Source organism: Plecotus auritus, assembly GCF_963455305.1.
Source record: "Plecotus auritus genome assembly, chromosome: 3".
Taxonomy (NCBI): Eukaryota; Metazoa; Chordata; class Mammalia; order Chiroptera; family Vespertilionidae; genus Plecotus; species Plecotus auritus.
Genome location: NC_137772.1, coordinates 53,151,116 through 53,169,212, shown reverse-complemented (window position 1 = coordinate 53,169,212; position 18,097 = coordinate 53,151,116). Strand labels below are relative to the sequence as shown.

Here is an 18,097-nt window from a genome sequence, read left to right as displayed (position 1 = left end):
CAGATACCTGTTATTCATAGGGCTTGGTAGTACCTTGATAAACAAATTCCCCTTTCAACATTTTGAAATGGCATTATTTTTGGCCAAGAGATAGTGACTCCAATTACTTGGTGGGTTCTGGATTCTTTCAATGGATTTTGACTGATGATCATTTGATAAGTACTGTATTTGATATAAACATCTTGGGTTATGTAGGCCCAGTGCAAGCATGCAGACTGCTAGTTGGACACAATCTGATAACTCCTGCTGACAGATTCCATAATTATACTTGTAGTGCATTGCCAGGTACCCACTATACTTACATAAAGAGGAGAAAAAGTACTCAGAAAATATGTAATAAAGGCAGGACCCTGTGTGAAACTATTCCACTGACAGTGGACATCACTTATACTTGAACCCCTCCTGTGGAATATCAAAGTTGAAACAGGAAAAGAGCTACTGCACAGCCAAGGGCTGATGTCATCACCGGGACTGAACAAACTGCTGCCATTATGGTACCTGGTATGAAGCCTTAGAATTGCCAACATTTTTTTGTGTGTGTTCTTCCAGAAAAAGATCAGGATCAATTGGCTTCCATGTAGTAAGGCCTGCAATATTTCTGAGCACTCTTTTCACAAAGCTATTTGAATTATTCTGCAATATTTCATCAGTGGCTCAGACATGCTTTAACACACTATGAGCCACTGGTAGGTATTGAAATGTCCCTTTGCATTGAGGACATTATGATTGTGACTCCCACTGAGGAAATTGCTCACATAGCAGTGATTAAAGATGGCTGGGCCTTGAATCAGGAGGAAATTCAGAGCCCTGATGCTTTAATGTCCTCTATTGTGAAGTGAAAATGGCACATCCTACTAGCGGCCAACCCAGTTCCCTAAGGCCTTGGTCAATTTCAAGAAGAGGTGGCAATACCTTCATAAGTCACAGAACAAGTATCATTCACATATTATCTAAACTACTGGTACCAAAGAATCTTGCCTATGAAACTTGTCAGCTGATAAGAAAGCAAAATTCACTGAGAAAATCCACTTTCAATGGAATATCTAGTACAATGCTATATCAACTTACCATAATGTCAATAAGGGTCTGATTACACAAAGCACTGGATATTCTTCGTGTTGGGCTGAAATCCAGATCTGGCTCTTGGATATGCCATCTTGAAATTTGCCATCTTGAGACAAACTGAAAATAGACTCAGATCATCACTAATCATGGCTTTAGCTCTATGATGAGGCCACTGGACCACCAAGATAGCAATGACTGAATATATAGTGATATGATATACATATAACTTACTTTCAAGATATAGCTGATACTCTCCCTATTTATCTCTCCTGTACTCTCAAACAGAGAGCATTCTCATTTAAAGAAAAGTGTCTGTAGTGAATCTGTACAGGTACTCATCATTTCTACCATTGGTTGGTGGACTTATGCTGAAGAGCATTACACTAATGATATTATGACAAAAGAACTACAAAATTTGTCCTATTTGTCAACTATGCCAGTATCTATGAAGAGGATTTTGATAGGATTTGTTTTCAGCTATTTGTAAGTTACACACAATTATTCCAACTCTACCCTACTTTAAGGGGTGTGGAATTTGAATGCTTTTACTTGGTTACTTATTTTTTTTTTAGCAGCAATATGGTTTATTAATCTATGCCCTAGCATAGGCACTGGAGCTTGCCCATTGTGCTCTTGATGTATAAAACCCATACATTCTGCCAGTTCTTTTTGAGCAATGACACCAGGAAATTGAAAGTTATGTGGATATTGTATACAAGCTCATTATCTGTCATCTTCAAGTGGCCAGCAGCCACTGCCAGACAGGGCACAGTCTTCATCTGGAACTTGCTTGTGGATTTCACTTCATAGACTTTGGCCACCACGCTCGCCTTGTGGATCAGCAAGGAAGGGAATTTGCCAGCTTTATTCAGGCCTGTGTCCAGGATGCCTGGGATCTGCTTGATCAGAGACTCTAAAGCCAAAAAGGCATCATGTTTCTTGGCCAGCTTCTTGACCAGTTTTTTATTCTTATTAAGTTCCTTTAGTACCTGCTGTCCATGTGGAGGATATCCATGGTCTTGGCCTCAGGTCACAGTGCTGCTGGAACCCCCAGAACACATATGGAGAACTTGGGGCAGAGAGTAGATTTGTAGATTTAAGCCAGACGGTGCTCAAAAAGTGTTTGTCCTTTTGAGTGTCATAGTCCTTCAAGCTGATCTGAAGCTCCAAAAACTTTCCCTAGTTACCATGCAGGACTTCCCGCAGTGCCTCATAGAAGGTGTCGTCAGAGATTTTGTTGCTCGTGTTTCCTCACGCCACAAAAACCAGAAAAGACTGGAAGGTTTTTAGAAGATAAAAAGCACCTTCCTTTCCCCCCTTTTTTATGATTAATTTTAATTCCAAATGTATAATTCAGCTCCCAACAGATTCAGTTCTTTTCCATAAGAGATGGAAACTTATATCCATAGTTGACTACACTCCCCACCACCCAACTTGTCTGCCCACCAAAGGAAGTATCAGCACTGAGTGGATATAGATATCATCTTGGGTCAAACTGTAGTTTTCTAGGACTTGTTTTATTCTATAGATGGCAGGCCCTTCCCTACCTCCCCTTTGGATCTGAAGGAGCTTATCCTCTTCAAGCATGTCAAACTCACGGCCCGCAGGCCACATGCCTCATTTATTTGGCCCATGTTAGCCTTTGAGTTTGGCATGCTTGCTGTAGATAAATGGTATCTTTATTACTGACCAAAACTCCTGCAGAATTAATGACATTTCCTTTTACTCTCTGTTGCCAGTACTGCAGCCTTCCTGGAACTGTGAGGGATATGTGTTTTCATCTCTAACACATCATCTCTACTTTGGTTGGTAATTATAAAGTCTAATGTGTGATTCTCAATTTATGTGACACTCTATGGGAATTTTGCTAATAAGTCAGCCTGGGTCTTTACTGCAAATTAGGCAAGCATTAATTCTTTATCTGGGTAGTATTAGCTCTAGATTCTTGTGGTTCTCCTGAAAGGAGTATTTGAACTGTCTAAATATTTATACTACTTTTGAGTCAATACCTTAGCCTAAATTGAGTATCCCATGCAATCTCTGGAGGAGCAAGTCAGATGACTCCAGGTACCCCAATCATGGTCTTGGTGTGGAAGGTTTTGTAACTGTGCTTTATGATCTCTCAAATTCTGTATTTTCTCTTTTGGCTCTGCAAGCAGATGTTAAAGGTCCCATTAAAGTGCAAGTTACTGTCGGTTCATATTTAAAGAAAAGTGTCTGGACAGGATTAGCATACATATTCATCTTATATATTTTCTAGTACTTTCAAGATATGTAATCTTTTTTTAAATTTTACAGACTAGGAATGGATCTTTTAAAATGTTATTAAATTTATTGGGATAACATAGATTAATCGAATTATATTGGTTTCAAGTTTACAAGTCTATGATACATCATCTGTGTATTGCATAATATGTTTACAACTCAAAGTAAAAGCTCATTCTTTCAAGCATATATTTAACATCCTTTATCCTTTACGATCTCCCTCTCACCCTGCTTTTCCTCCAGTAACCACCATACTGTTGCCTACGTCTAGGAGTTTTTGTTTGTTCATTTGTTGCTTTCAGTTTTATATTTCTCATATGAGTGAAATCATATGGTTTTAACTTTTTCCATTGGACTTATTTTGCTTAGCATGCTATTCTAAAGATCCACCCAGATTGTCACAAATGACAGTATTTTATATTTTCTTATGGCTGAGTAGTATTCCATTGTATATATGTACCACATCTTCATCCAATTATCTATTGAAGGACAATTCCATTGTTTCCTTGTCTTAGCTAGTGTGAATAATGCTGCAATAAACATAGGTTGAATATATATTGATGAATAAATGTTTTCAAATTTGGGGGGCAGATACCCAGAAGAGATATTGCTGGATCATATAGTAACTCTATTCTGAAAATTTTGAGGAACCTCCATACTGTTTTCCATAGTGGCTGTATCAGTTTACATTCCCACCAGCAGTGAATGAAAGTTCCTTTTTCTCCATAACCTCTCCAATACTTGTTATTATTTTTCTTGTTGATAATCATTTTAATAGGTTAAATGGTGGTATCTTATTGTAGTTTTGATTTGCATTTCCCTAATAACCAGTGAAGTTGAGTATCTTTTCATATATCTGTTGGCTATTTGTATGTCTATTCAGGTCCTCTGTCCATATTTTAATTGGATTGTATGTTTGTTTGGTGTTGAGTTGCATGAGTTCTTTATATATTTTTGACATTAACCCCTCTGCAGAGCTGTCATTTGCAAATATCTTCTCCCATTTTGGCTGGTTGACTTTTTTGTTGTTGTTGTTAATCCTTACCCAAGGATATATATTTTTCCATTGATTTTTTTTTATTTTTTTTTTTGAGAGAGAGAGTGCAAGGGAGGAGGTAGGGGGAGAGAGAGAGAGGGAGAGAAAGAAAATCCATGTGAGAGGAGCACATCAATCTATTGCCTCCCCCATGCACCCTAGTGGGGCCTGGGATTGAATCTGCAACCCAGGTATGTGCCCTTGACCAGGAATCAAACCTGGGATGCTCTGGTGTGCAAGCCAACACTCTAACCACTGAGCAACACTGGCCAGGGCTGACTTTTTGTTTTCTTGACAGTTTATTTTGCTGTGCAGAATCTTTTTAGCTTGATATAGTCCCATTTATTCTTTTTGAAACTGCAAAAAAATTAATAATAAAATACCTATAAATAAACTTAACAAAGGATGTGAAGGACCTATACACTAGAAACTATAAGACATTATTAAAAGAAATTGAAGAAGCATGGCTCAGTGGTTGAGTGTCAACCTATACAGTTCAATTCCCGGTCAGGGTACATGCCCCAGTTATAGACTCTACGCTTATCTCTTATCATTAATGTTTCTATCTCTCTCCCCCTCTCCCTTCTTCTCTGAAATCAATAAAAATATATATTTTAAAAAGAAATTGAAGAAGACATAAAGAAAGGGAAAAATAATTTGTGTTCAAAGATTGGAAAAATAACTTAGATAAAATGTCCATATTGCCCAAAGCAATATAGAAATTTAATGCAATTCTCATCAAAATCCCTATGGCAGTTTTTTTTTTTTTTAAGAAATAAAACAAATGAAAGAAGAAAGAAAGAAAGAAAGAAAGAAAGAAAGAAAGAAAAAAGAAAGAAAGAAAGAAAGAAGTAAAACAAATAATCTTCAGATTTGTATGGAACCACAGAAGATGCCAAATAGCCAAAGCAATCCTGAGAAAAATGAACAAAGCTGGAGGTATCACACTCTCTGACTTCAAATTATACTCATCTTTTTTTAATACTCAGTTTGTACTCACTTTATTTTTAATAAAAATTTTAGAGTTGACCAATGAATGGAGAAAGAAGAGAAGTCCTTGGGATGAATGACTATGCCTTTCCCTTTTCCTATTCTATGCAGCCTTGGTACAGAGTTGTTCACCTACACTGGGCTGGTTTTTAGATTAGCAACCAAATTTCTGGCTGATATCAGTAAGGTTGATATGGAATTTCTCTAGCTGAATTATGGATTTATTTACTAGGTCTGATTTGTCATACTTTTGATGCAAAGAAAACAAATTTTTTCTTACTCTATTTTGGGGTAGTTGACACATTTAAGAAGCTTTGTCAGAACAGGGTAACCTGTACTAGAATGCTCTTCTCAACAAGTAGGCTGACCTAAGTGCAACTCTCAATGGAAAAATTATTCAGCTCAAGGGATTCCATGTACTCTCCTTCAACCCTACTTCTCCGTTGTCATGACTGCCTTTTAACACCTTATCATAAGTAGCTCAGTCAGCATGTACCTTGGATAACAATTATACAGAATCCCTGTGCTTGTGAAGAAAGTCATGGCAGTATATTCTCACTTTCCATTGAGATTATAAATACTTTGAATAGAAAAAATGAAATTTCATATCTCATGTAACCTAGACCTGATTTCAAATTCACTCAGACTGTTGGCAACATCCAGTTCCTTGAGGAAGCATTACTAAAGTCCCCATTATCTTGCTGACTGGCTGCTGGTGCAGGGAGGGGTACCCTCTCTGCTCCTGATGCCTCTTTCTGGTCCTTGCAAGTGGCCCTTTATCACTGGAATCTCTTCAACTTTGATTTCTGCCCAAGCTGGAGAAAATTCTCTGTGGTTTACAGAAGTCTTGCTGAATGTGGCACCAGATGTGCAGGATCCAGAAGCCAAGGCTTGTAAACTGTGCTTCCCTAAAGAGTACATGAGACTTGAGGCAACAGCAGATCCCTTCATTTTATTAAGAAGGCCTCCCACAGAGGTCACTGTCAGTACTACAACAAAAATGCACACTAAAAACAACTTACAATCTAAAAAGTACTAAGAAAAAATTTCCTATATCTGCATTACCTCTTTATTAAACATCCTAAATTTGGATACTAGTTTTAAAATGGAAGCAACTATTTTTAAATTAAAAATAACCCATATTTTTAAAAACCTTTAGACAATAGAGAAGTAATATGAACATGACATAACCATCCTTAATATTTTGATGTGCATTCATATGTATATATTGGTATTATATATATTTAAATAAGTGTATTCAGGTACATGTAACACATTTGTATTTCAAATTATCATGATAATAAATATTTTTAAATAGTTGATGTCTACTGTGATAATATTCTTTAGTAATACATCCTGAGATAAATTGCCATTTTTATCAGATAAATCCTTCTGCCTATCTGTAACTGTTTTGTAGAAATGCAAATTTGGGGTAATGAGTATGAATGTTTTGAAGCTGTAAATAAATTTATAAAAGTGATTTAATGATCACGCTTTAGGAGCTGAGGAAAAAAAGAAATAGTTTTATTTTGTTTATAAATTGTGAAACCTGTAACAAGGAAAGTGCAAATATTTCTAAAAAGAACCAGAGTGTTATAAACACAAGAATGTTGAAGTTTTAGTGTGGTTGAGTATTATCCAATCATACTTCTCAATAATAATTACAGTAAGTTCTAATTACCATATCCTCTGAATAAAGATCCCAATAGAATTAGCTCTCCATTTTTAAAAATAATTTGTTTTATTTGAAAAATAAATGGTCATGAAACAGAATTTCTGAATTACCAAAATGTAGCCCCCAAAATTATATAAGAAATATTTTGAAAATCTTATCACTACAAAATTATCAGCAAAACAATTTGCTAAATTTAATTTCAGATTCTCTCTGTCTTTCTCTGTCTTCCCTTATCAACTTAGCTTCAGTAGTTGCATTTCTATCTCTGTCACTCAAGCTCCTCTTTCTCTTTTAAAAGGATTCTGAGATTCCCCAAGGCTCACCCATGTAGTTCAGAATAATCTTCCCATCTCAACATACTTAACTTATTTATTAATCACATCTGCAATGTCCCTTTGGCCATGTAAGGCAAATATGGGGATTATTGTAGACATTTAGGGACCATTATTTTTTCTATATAACAAAAACAATTTGTAAAGATAGTCAGTTGGCATTTTTAACATAGTGACTAGTAATACAGTTCTGGAATCAGATTTTTAGGTTTAAATCTTATTGTTGATATTTAGTAGCTGTATTACTTTCTGGTACACTTAAGTAAAATTTATTTAAATAACTTCAAAAACAGTATAATTTAACTCATAGTAAACTATTATTATTATTATTATTATTATTATTATTATCAGGAACTAAAAATTTTCTATTTTTATAGCTTGGATTTAAGAATGTTTAATTTTTAAAAAGAGTGTTTATTTTAATTCACCACTAATTATTTGGAGTTTATATATTAAATGAAACTTAATAGGCATTGGTGCTCTAAAGAATTTTCACAGGATTCATTAGAGAATAAACAAAGGCAAAACCATGGTTTCTTTTTTGTTTTCTCCTAATATTGAGTTGGGTTGTTTTCCTAAGCAGGATGCAAGGGTGATTTCTTTCCCGGGTTTTTGTCCAGATGGATTTGAAGAATGAAGCCACAGAAAAAAGGTGGTAGATGAAAAGGGTGGAAAGTTATTGGAAGCAAATAAAAAATCCCCCTGGGAGGGGGTCCCAAGGGGTATTCCCTTCTGATTGGTCACCCTTTGCAGAATATCAGCTTCAAAGCCTAAACCCCAGGTAGTGTTTCCCTCTTTTTCTCAACCCTTTTAGTGGTAGAATTCTCTGTCTTCTGTGAAAATCTGCATTCCTCTTTCTCCCACTTGTTGGCATTTCTCTATCCTCTGTGAAAGTTTGTTTCCTTTTTCTCCCCATACCCTGTGGCTTTTCCCTATCTTCTGTGAATGGATGTTTTCCTCTTCCCTTATCCTGTGGCACCCCCCCCCCACTTTTTTTTCTCTGTGAATGTATGCCTTTTGGCAGTTCCAAGCCTTCACCTATGCCTTCCTTCCACATGGACCCTCTTTATCCCTAAAACTCCCTAAACCTGCTTATCTTTTCCCTAAAACTTTCAATATCATGCAAAATAGTACATTACATATAGGTGATCATATATTTTATCATTCATTCCAGGTCAAGTTTGAGAATGAAAGTGAGGATTATTAAATTTTGCCAAGAAAATAAGATGTAAACCAGGATATTTACTCAATGTAATTAAATACAAATATATTAATCCTATATAATAAAAGGCTAATATGCCAATCGACTGAACAGCAGAACGACTGGTCACCATGACATGCACTGACCACCAGGAGGAAGACACTCAACACAGGAGCTGCCCCCTGGTGGTCAGTGCACTCCCACAGGGGGAGCACCGCTCAGCCAGAAGCGGGGCTCATGGCTGGCGAGCGCAGCGGCAGTGGCGGGAGCCTCTCCCACCTCCACGGAAGCGCTAAGGATGTCCTCCATGGGGAGCAGGCCTAAGCTGTCAGTCGGACATCCGCCAAGGGCTCCTGGACTGGGAGAGGGCATAGGCAGGGCTGAGGTACCCCCACCCCCCGCAGTGCACAGATTTTGTGCACCGGGCACCTAGTCTACACTAATAACAGAGAAACATGCCCACCAGCCAATCAGGAGTGAGTATGCAAATTAACCCAACAAAGATGGAAGCAGTCACAGAGCTGGAGTGAGCAGGAGGCTTGGGTTGCCCCCAGCGATGCAGGAAGCCAAGCTTCCAGCCAGCCCTGGCATCCGCTCAAGGAGAAGCTGGGGGCCTGCTTTGCTGGGGGACGTGGCCAGCCTATAAATGGCCCTCAGCCCCTTAACCAGGCTGTCCATGCCCCCATGGAGTAAGAGTCCCCACTGGGGGCCTGGCCAGCCTGCAAACAGCCATCAGCCCCTCACCCAGGCTGGCCACGCCCCCATGGGGTGAGGGTCCCCACCGGGGGGCTTGGCCAGCCTTCAAACAGCCATCAGCCCCTCACTCAGGCTGATCAAGCACCCCAGTGGGAATCCCCACCCTGAAGGGGGTGTGGCCAGCTTGAAAACAGCCCTCCGCCCCTCACCCAGGCTGTCCAGGCCCCCCGCAGTGGGGACCCTCACCCCATGGGGGTGTGGCTGACCTGCAAACCACCACAGGCCCCTCGCCCAGGCCACCCCACTCCCCAAGGGAACCCCCACCCTGATCTGGGACACCCTTCAGGGAAAACCAGCCGGGCTTCTATCTATACTAATAAAAGGGTAATATGCTAATTAGACTGGGAGACCTTCCAGGAGACCAGGTCCAAGGTAGAGGCGGTTAGAGGCCAAGAGGGGAGGACAGTTGTGGGTGATCAGGCTGGTGGGGGGGCTGTTGGGAGTGATCAGGCCAGCAGAGGGGGGAGCAGTTGTGGGTGAGCAGAACAGCCGGAGGGCCAGTTGGGGGTGAGCAGGCCATCAGTGGAGGGCAGTTGGGGGTGAGCAGGCCAGTGGGGAGGGAAAGTGGGGGTGAACAGGACAGCAGGGGGGGCAGTTGGGGGCAAGCACACTGGCACGGGGGACAGTTGGGGGTGATCAGGCTGGCAGGGGGGCATTTGGGGGCAAGCAGGCCGGCAGTGGGGGGCAGTTGAGGGCGAGCAGGCTGGCAGGCAGAGTGGTTAGGGGCAATCAGGCAGGCAGGCAGGTGAGTGGTTAAGAGCCAGCAGTCCCGGATTGCAAGAGGGATGTCCAACTGCTGGTTTAGGCCCGATCCCTGTAAACTGGCAGTAGGACATCCTTCGAGGGGTCCCAGATTGGAGAGGGTGCAGACCGGGCTGAGGGACACCCCCTCCCCCCCCCCCCCATGCAGAATTTTGTGCACTGGGCCACTAGTATTATATAATATCACTCAGGCTATCACTATTTGATATTCAGTGCACATTGACACATTTTCCAAAAATTTGTCTATAGTTTTCTCTTGCAATAGCTGTATGTTTGAGAAATTTTATGTTTGCCAAGATTTTTTATACACTATGTAACCTTAATTCCTAATTCTGTGCTTTCCACCACATTTCTTTTTCAACATATTTCTGTGAAGCTCTTACCACTTTTTTATCTGTGTGCCATTATATTTAAATTCTGAAATTTATTTTTATTAAGTGAATGAATAGGGGTGTTTCCATATCCCCATGATATATATTAAATAAAACATGAAATTCTTGATCTTTTCTACATTGTGAAAAATGATATTTCAATGTGAAATTGAAATTGTATTATAATAATGAGAATATTTTGAATCTCAGATGGTTATCACTTCTGTAAGCACATTACAAAAGCAGAATCAAAGATGTAAAAAATGTCCTAGTTTTAGGGCATAATGCATCATTTTTTTCTGTGATTTTTGTGGCAACTCTAATTGATGCACATGTGGACTTGGACCAACTTTGTATCAAGATATAAAAAATGTCTTAGTCTAAACAGAGTGCAAGTAATTTAATGAATGAAACGTATTTTGAATAATTTAGCACACAGGGAAAATTGATGTTATTGAGTGGGTCCCATCCAAGCGCAACCTGTATCAATTATTCTTCTCTTCTCCAAATTTGTGTATCTTGTATGAAAACCTAATCAAATTTGAGTGCACATAGAGAACACAGATTTTTGTAAATTATAATTTAAAAATTTTAACAGTAAAAGTTTATATCCACCTAAAGCTTTTTCTTTGAAAATATATTTAGCTGTTACATACTAGGCTAGACATTTTCACAAACTTAATAAACTTAAAAAATATCATAGTGACCACTTTTCACTGAAACATGATTGCTATGTCTCTGAGAGGTACACTCTGAGTTTCTTCTTGAGAAAGAAGAGCTACGCTTTAGAACTTTTGTGTCCAATAAGCAAGCACAATGCTTAACTTAGGAAGGTTTATGCATAATAAACAAATGAATGTTAGCTCTCTAAATTATTCTGCTTAAAAAAACTTAGGCTATGCTGTTTGGGGGAGAGTTGTATAAGCTGAGGATTTTTGATTTGCACACACAGCTCCAGGAAAAACAGATTTCTGAATTGAATCGAAATGCTCTCTTGGAAAGTGTGAGAATGTAATCTGCTTAGGTGTTGAGATTCAAGTCCACATTTGGGAAGTCATTTTGAAGATTTACATATAAGATCCTCAAATATATCTGCCATTACGTTATCAATCTCCGTATAGAATTCACTTGAAGAAACACACTCATTTTCATATTTTCTCTTACAAATGCAGTTTATAGATCAAGATTTTGTCTTTTTTGAAGACTATCTAGAAGACAAAGGCATTTTATTGAACTGCAAATCAATAAAATAGAGTTATAGACTAGGTAACAGACTTAATTATCATTAAATTCCATTGTAAAACCTGTATAACAGATTAGATCACCTGTTCTTTTAAAGCCCTAATTTTATTTTTAAGACAGGCTACTAAACACATTCTTTGCTTATAATTTTCCTTCATTATTTCTCCCTATGCTTTATATCTAACAATCTTTTTTTCTTTTGTTAGTTACTTTTTATCTGCAATGTTACCTCACAGGCAACATTATCTTTGACTTCTCTCTTTCTCTTAGAGCAACATCTGCCAGTTAAGAAATATTATGTAAGTATGACTTCCTATTGTGTTGCACATTGCAAGTTGTGGAACAATTTATTACCACAATTTTGCCTATTCTTTTGTTTTCCTTTTCCTGCCATTTATTTGTCATTCTTATCTTTTTAGCATCAATTTACTAATTTGAGTTAGTTTTCTTCTTAATAGCTTAGTGGTAGCCTTTTCTTTTTGAATCTACTCTGAGAGTATCTTTTAGAGGGATATTATGTTTATTTCTACATTTGATAAAAATTTTTATAATTGATCATTTAAACTCATCACATGATGTATACTGAATTCCCTATGTATTCTTCTCCTTATTTATTTTTGGTTTCTTCAATTCTCCATTCATTAAAGTTATTTTCTAATATGTAATGCCTTCCTATTTTCCATAACACCAACGTTTACCTTTCTCTGTATTGAAGGGTGGCAGAATATGCCTCTCTAAAATATAAATGTAGGATTTCAGGACATACCACCCTAAAACGTGTCACTTTGATACGCTGATTATTTTGAGTTGTAGGCACTTGAAAAACAACAAATACAGGAAGAAGCTTTCTACGAATTCCCCTTATCTGCATAAAAATATATCCTCCAAAAAGAATCCAATTGTCATACATACCCCTCCTCAGGAGTTTCATCACCAGGGAAGAGGAGAGAAGAACAGAAGTTCACACCACACCCAGACAAACTTTGTCACAATCCATCATACCTCCCATCTATTCTTCTAAGGAACCTTTCAACTTTCCTAAAAATCACCCACTCTTCTCTAAAAGGCCTTTAGCCTTCCTCCCCTTTCCTGAGTAAGCTGATATTTAAGCTTGAATTCTCTGCCACTTCAGACAGTTACTCATTTTCCCCTGGTTCTCTCCCATATATACATAAGGAATACATGTTAATAAACTTCTGTTTAGTTTTCTCTTGTTAAGCTGTTTGTAATGACAGAAGTCTCAATAGTGTGTGTAAGATGTCAGTATTTAATTTCCTAATAATATTTGAAAAAGAATACTATTATTTTCAAGATATATTGTTTCCATCTCTATAGAATTTTTTTTTCTTTTCAAAAAATGTTTGTATTGATTTTTAAAGAGAGAGGAAGGGAGAGGGAGAAAGAGATAAAAACATTGATGAGAGAGAAACATCAATCAGCTGCCTCCTGCATGCCCCTACTGGAATCGAGCCTGAGACCTGGTCATGTGCCCTGACCAGGAATTGGACAGGTGACATCTTGGTGCATGGGACTATGCCTAACCCACTAAGCCACACTGGCTGGGCTCTATAGGATTTTCTATCTCCTTTGATATGAGGGCCATTTAAAATGTGGCCTTTGGAATATTTGTACTTATCTACTCTCATCCTCTTCCCATAAATGCAATGTTGAAATAATTTTACATATTACCCTCTATCTCAAAGTTGTAAGGTTTTGCTGAGAATATTTGTTTTAGTTTTTTTAGTTGTTGTCTGCTGTTGATTTCTTCTTTTCTGTAAAGAGCCAAATAGTAAATTTTTCAAGTTTTGGGGATATACTTTCTCTGTCAGGACTAATTACGTTTCCTGCAGTAATGCAAGAGCAGTCATCAATAATTAATAAATTATTGGACATGGCTTTGTTTATAAAAACAAACATTGGGCAGGATTAATTTGCTCACCTCCATATTAGTAATAGAATTTTCCCAAAACTATATCTCTTTATTTTCAAGACTTCTTATTTAGAATTTACATCACATAATTCCATTCTATCATCTTCTATTCAGATTTATTATAAAATTATTTCAAAATTGTTCTTTTGTGTGTGTTTTTTCTGGTGTCCCTTCTTTAAGTTTCAATCCTGGGATTTTTATTTGGTTTCAATTGTATCTAAAATATTTTCGTCACTTAAGGTAAAAGTGTAAAATATCACTGGATTTTTGGAGTATGAAAATATCCTTATTTCTTTTTACTTGTCAATTAAGTTATGAGTAGGTATGGAATTACTGATTTGCAGTTCTTTTCTCTACACATGCCCTCACCCTGACCTTTAGCTTCAGTCATGCCACTGACATAACTAATGACAGTCTGATTTATTATTATTATTATTTAGGTAACTTCTTTCTTCATGGTTGTTTTTAACATTTGCTATTTAATCTTTATCAGCATGTCTTATCTAATCACTCCTGCATAAAATGAGATAAATAATTTTGTTACTTATGATGTAATTGCCTCTTCTTCATTGGATTTGATTTTCCTTCATAATAGGTCTATTTATGGTCCTATAGGTCTATAGCATCTATCTACTAATTCTACTGTCTTTATTATGATCTCCAACTAAACAATTTTATTCTGTGCTTCAAGATCTTTTCCCATCTGATTTTTCACAGCCATCAATAAGACTGAAAAGTCCCATGTTCTTCTTCAATTTATGTACTAATTAGAACAATTATTGCTTTTTAATCTATTAATTCTAGAAGGTTTTTGTAATTCACTTGGATTTTCCTATATTGTAGTAGCAGAAATTTATTATTTTTTGTTTAAAATATCAATTTCTTACATATGTTCTAATTGAAAGCCAACTGTTTTTTTAGATCCTGTTTGTCTTTCCATTCTGTTATCACTGAACAACATATGCAAGTTATTTTCATGTAACGAAAGGAATTCCTTGGCCCCTCTAGGTCTGACTGTCAAGCTGAGTGGATCTCAATTCTGCATTTACTTTGCCAAAGCTTGGAGCAATTTCCTCATGCCCAAACATACCTCTGAGGATGATGGCAGTTTTCATTATCTTGATTGTGGTAATGTTTTCATGGATATATACGTACATCAAAACTTACTAAATTCTACAATTTAGATATTTATCATTATTTCATTATGCATGAATAAAAGTTTATTGTTTTTCAAAAAAAATATCTTTTTATACAAATTGGAAATGGTGGTAGGCAGGATGGTTAACTAGGAGACCTGTCCTCACAGTGATAAGATAAGGTTTAGATTTGGCAAGAAGTGCTGCTCAAGAGCAATGAAACAATAGTCAATGTTTTATACTTGACATTGATATTCAGACTATAAATATGTGCTAGTTATTTAGCAGGCCATAGAGTGATAGATGTATGAAATGAGTGTGCCTCTGTGAGAGTGCACGTGGATATATGAATGAATTCGTGTTTGGCCTAGCTTATGTAAAGGTATCCAAAGCATTTGAGAAGCCCTTAGTCTCTTAGTCTCTATGAGAAAGGACTCTGATTCAGAGCATTTATCCTTTTACACCAGGACTAAGAACATCTAGTTCTATTTTCAACACAGCCACACCATGCCTGCTTTACCTTCCTAAGATTTCTCCCCACCTCCCCATCATATTAGTCAAAGTCTTATGGAGAGGATATGCTGTATAAAATTTGATTAATTGAATATAATTTCTGCCTCTTCCTAAGGTTACATAAATATTTATTAGCTGACTCATGTTTCTAACACTCATTCTACAATGCTTTGCACATAGTAGTAGATAACTACTTTCATTTTAAAAATAGGAATGGTAATAACTGCCTTATCAGTTTTCAAAGATTATTCATTATATAAAACAAAATGAGATTAAAAGGAAAAATGATTTTAAAACTGTAAAGTAAAATTAAAATTCAAGCAGTAATTTAAATATAGATATTGCAAAGCATTGATATAATAGGCAATATGAGACTAGATTATAAAATTCAGGACTAGTATTTGCACATTGTTCACACTAATTTATTGGCATGGATTATACTTTTCTCAAAGGAAAGGACACTTCTATATAGAATCTCTTAAACAACTAAAGGTATTAAAGATATTAAGGGAATGCCATACAATACATAAAAACTGTACTTTAAAAGAGATTTCAAAAAGTAGGCAATAAAAATAACTTTGGAGACTCAAAATAATTTTTAAAATCCTGCTAATGCTTTTTGAATCTTTTCAAGTCAGCAGTAAGGCACCACACATAGTTTTAAATTGCATTAATTTTCCAGGTATAGGTAATGCATTACCTATCATCCTAACACTCTATTGCCTGTCAAGACATGTCACACTGCTTTTGAACATAAAGCAAAGGGATCTATTTATAACTATCAGTTTTTATCTAATAAGTATTCACAAAGAAAAATATATTTTTTGAGAACTCACAGATCAATCCTGAATTAAATTGCCCTGTGAAATTTTATAGTTTTAAAAAATAAAACAATTTTAAGCAATAGAAAGAAAATTATGTATCTGTTAAGGAGAACATATATTATCTCTATAAAGATTTTGCTATCCTTAAGAAAACACACATTTCATATTAAGATGATGAAAAGATAGTGCTGGTATACCTGCAAGAGATCAGAGGCAAAATAAAATTTATTTATATTTCTTTGTTCTGAGATAAAGACTATAGTTATAACTCAGTGTTTTCTTTCACATGATAGAAACAATCATGTTATTCTTCTTCCCCCCAACCTTTTAAAAAATGTATAAATTTTGTTGATATATATTTTTTATTTTTTTATTACACCTATCTTTATTGTTGGAAGTATTAGAGATGTCCCCCTTTTCCCCCATTGGCCCCCTCCCCCCGCCCCCTCTCCCCCACATATCACACTATTGTCTATGTTCATCCCTTTTTATTACCCTTAAAATATTTAAATGAGCCAAAATGTTAACCAGATTAAGAAAAATAAAATGAACTTTTAGTTACCTAAATATGGGTAAAAGTGACAATTAAAATGAAAAAAGTTTTTGTGAAATAGAATGTTATAGGATTTTAAATGAAAACTCTCATTAAAGTTTTTACTTCATAGAAGCCTATTTCATTTTATCTATATCTACATTTATATCTGTATCTATCCATCTATCTCTATCAAAAAGTATTTTAATTATTTTCATGATTTTGGGTTCTCTTTTACTTATATTTTTATTCAGATGCCCCCTTTGTTACAGAAAACACATATGGTAGTTATATATTATACTTTTGGGTTTTTTGCTTATTTTAAATATATTTTATTGATTTTTTACAGAGAGGAAGGGAGAGGAATAGAGAGTTAGAAACAGGGGTCCTCAAACTTTTTAAATAGGGGGCCAGTTCACTGTCCCTCAGGCCATTGGAGGGCCGGACTATAGTTTAAAAAAAAAAACTATGAACAAATTCCTATGCGCACTGCAGGCCCGGGACCAGTCGGCTGCTAAGCAGGACAGGCAGAGCCACCCAGCGGGCCAGATAAATGTCCTCGGTGGGCCGTAGTTTGAGGACCCCTGGAAAAACATCGATGAGAGAGAAACATCGACCAGCTGCCTCACCCCCTACTGGGGATATGTCCGCAACCAAGGTACATGCCCTTGACCGGAATCAAAACCGGGACCTCTCAGTCCGCAGGCCGATGCTCTATCCACTGAGCCAAACCAGTCAGGGCCATATTATACTCTTGAAAACATTGTTTTACTTTTAATATTTTAAAGCTTTAAACTGTTTTCTAGTATTTTGATTCGCACAAAGCTTTTAGTGTTCATCAGAACTTTTCTCCAATTTCTTCTAATATTTGAGGAATCTAGACTATGTAGGCAATCCTCAAGAATGGAATAGTTTGGCCTGGCCTGTATGGCTCAGTTGGTTGAACATCATCCTATGCCCCAGGAGGTCACTGGTTCAATCCAGGTCAGGGCATATGCCCAGGTTTGGGGCTCAATCCCCAGTAGGGGATGTGCAGCAGGAAGCCTATCTATGTTTTCTTCTCATAAATGTTTCTATCTCTCTTCCTCAAATCAATAAAGCATGTTTAAAAAAAATAATGGGACAGTTCGAAAGAAGTGATATAATAAGCTAATAGAAGATTTAGGAGATATTTAGAGATGGAATTAATGTGAACTATATGTAAACTGCTGTCACCAATTTACTTGTCTCCTGACTGTGAATCTCTTAAATTATTACATGAATATGAATATATGTATATGTGTACATATACATGTGTGTATATGTGTGTACAATTATACACATGTGGGTATACATATATATCTATAATGGTTACAAACAAAGCTATTCTGTATATTTAAAGATTTTAAACAAAGCATCTTTAAACATTTCATTTTGAAAATTTTGACTGAACACACAAAGCTTGTCAATACTTTTAGTGGGATCATT

General features: G+C 36.7%; 1 pseudogene across 1 annotated transcript in view; it reads right to left on the bottom strand.

Moving 5' to 3' along the window:
- Window positions 1-1,664: 1,664 nt before the first annotated feature.
- LOC308244039 (large ribosomal subunit protein uL1-like) overlaps window positions 1,665-18,097 on the bottom strand; it is a 40,211-nt pseudogene continuing 23,778 nt past the window's right edge. Inside the window, exon 4 of the transcript in view lies at window positions 1,665-2,244. The product of the transcript in view is annotated as a large ribosomal subunit protein uL1-like (transcript). The remainder of the gene's footprint in view (window positions 2,245-18,097) is intronic.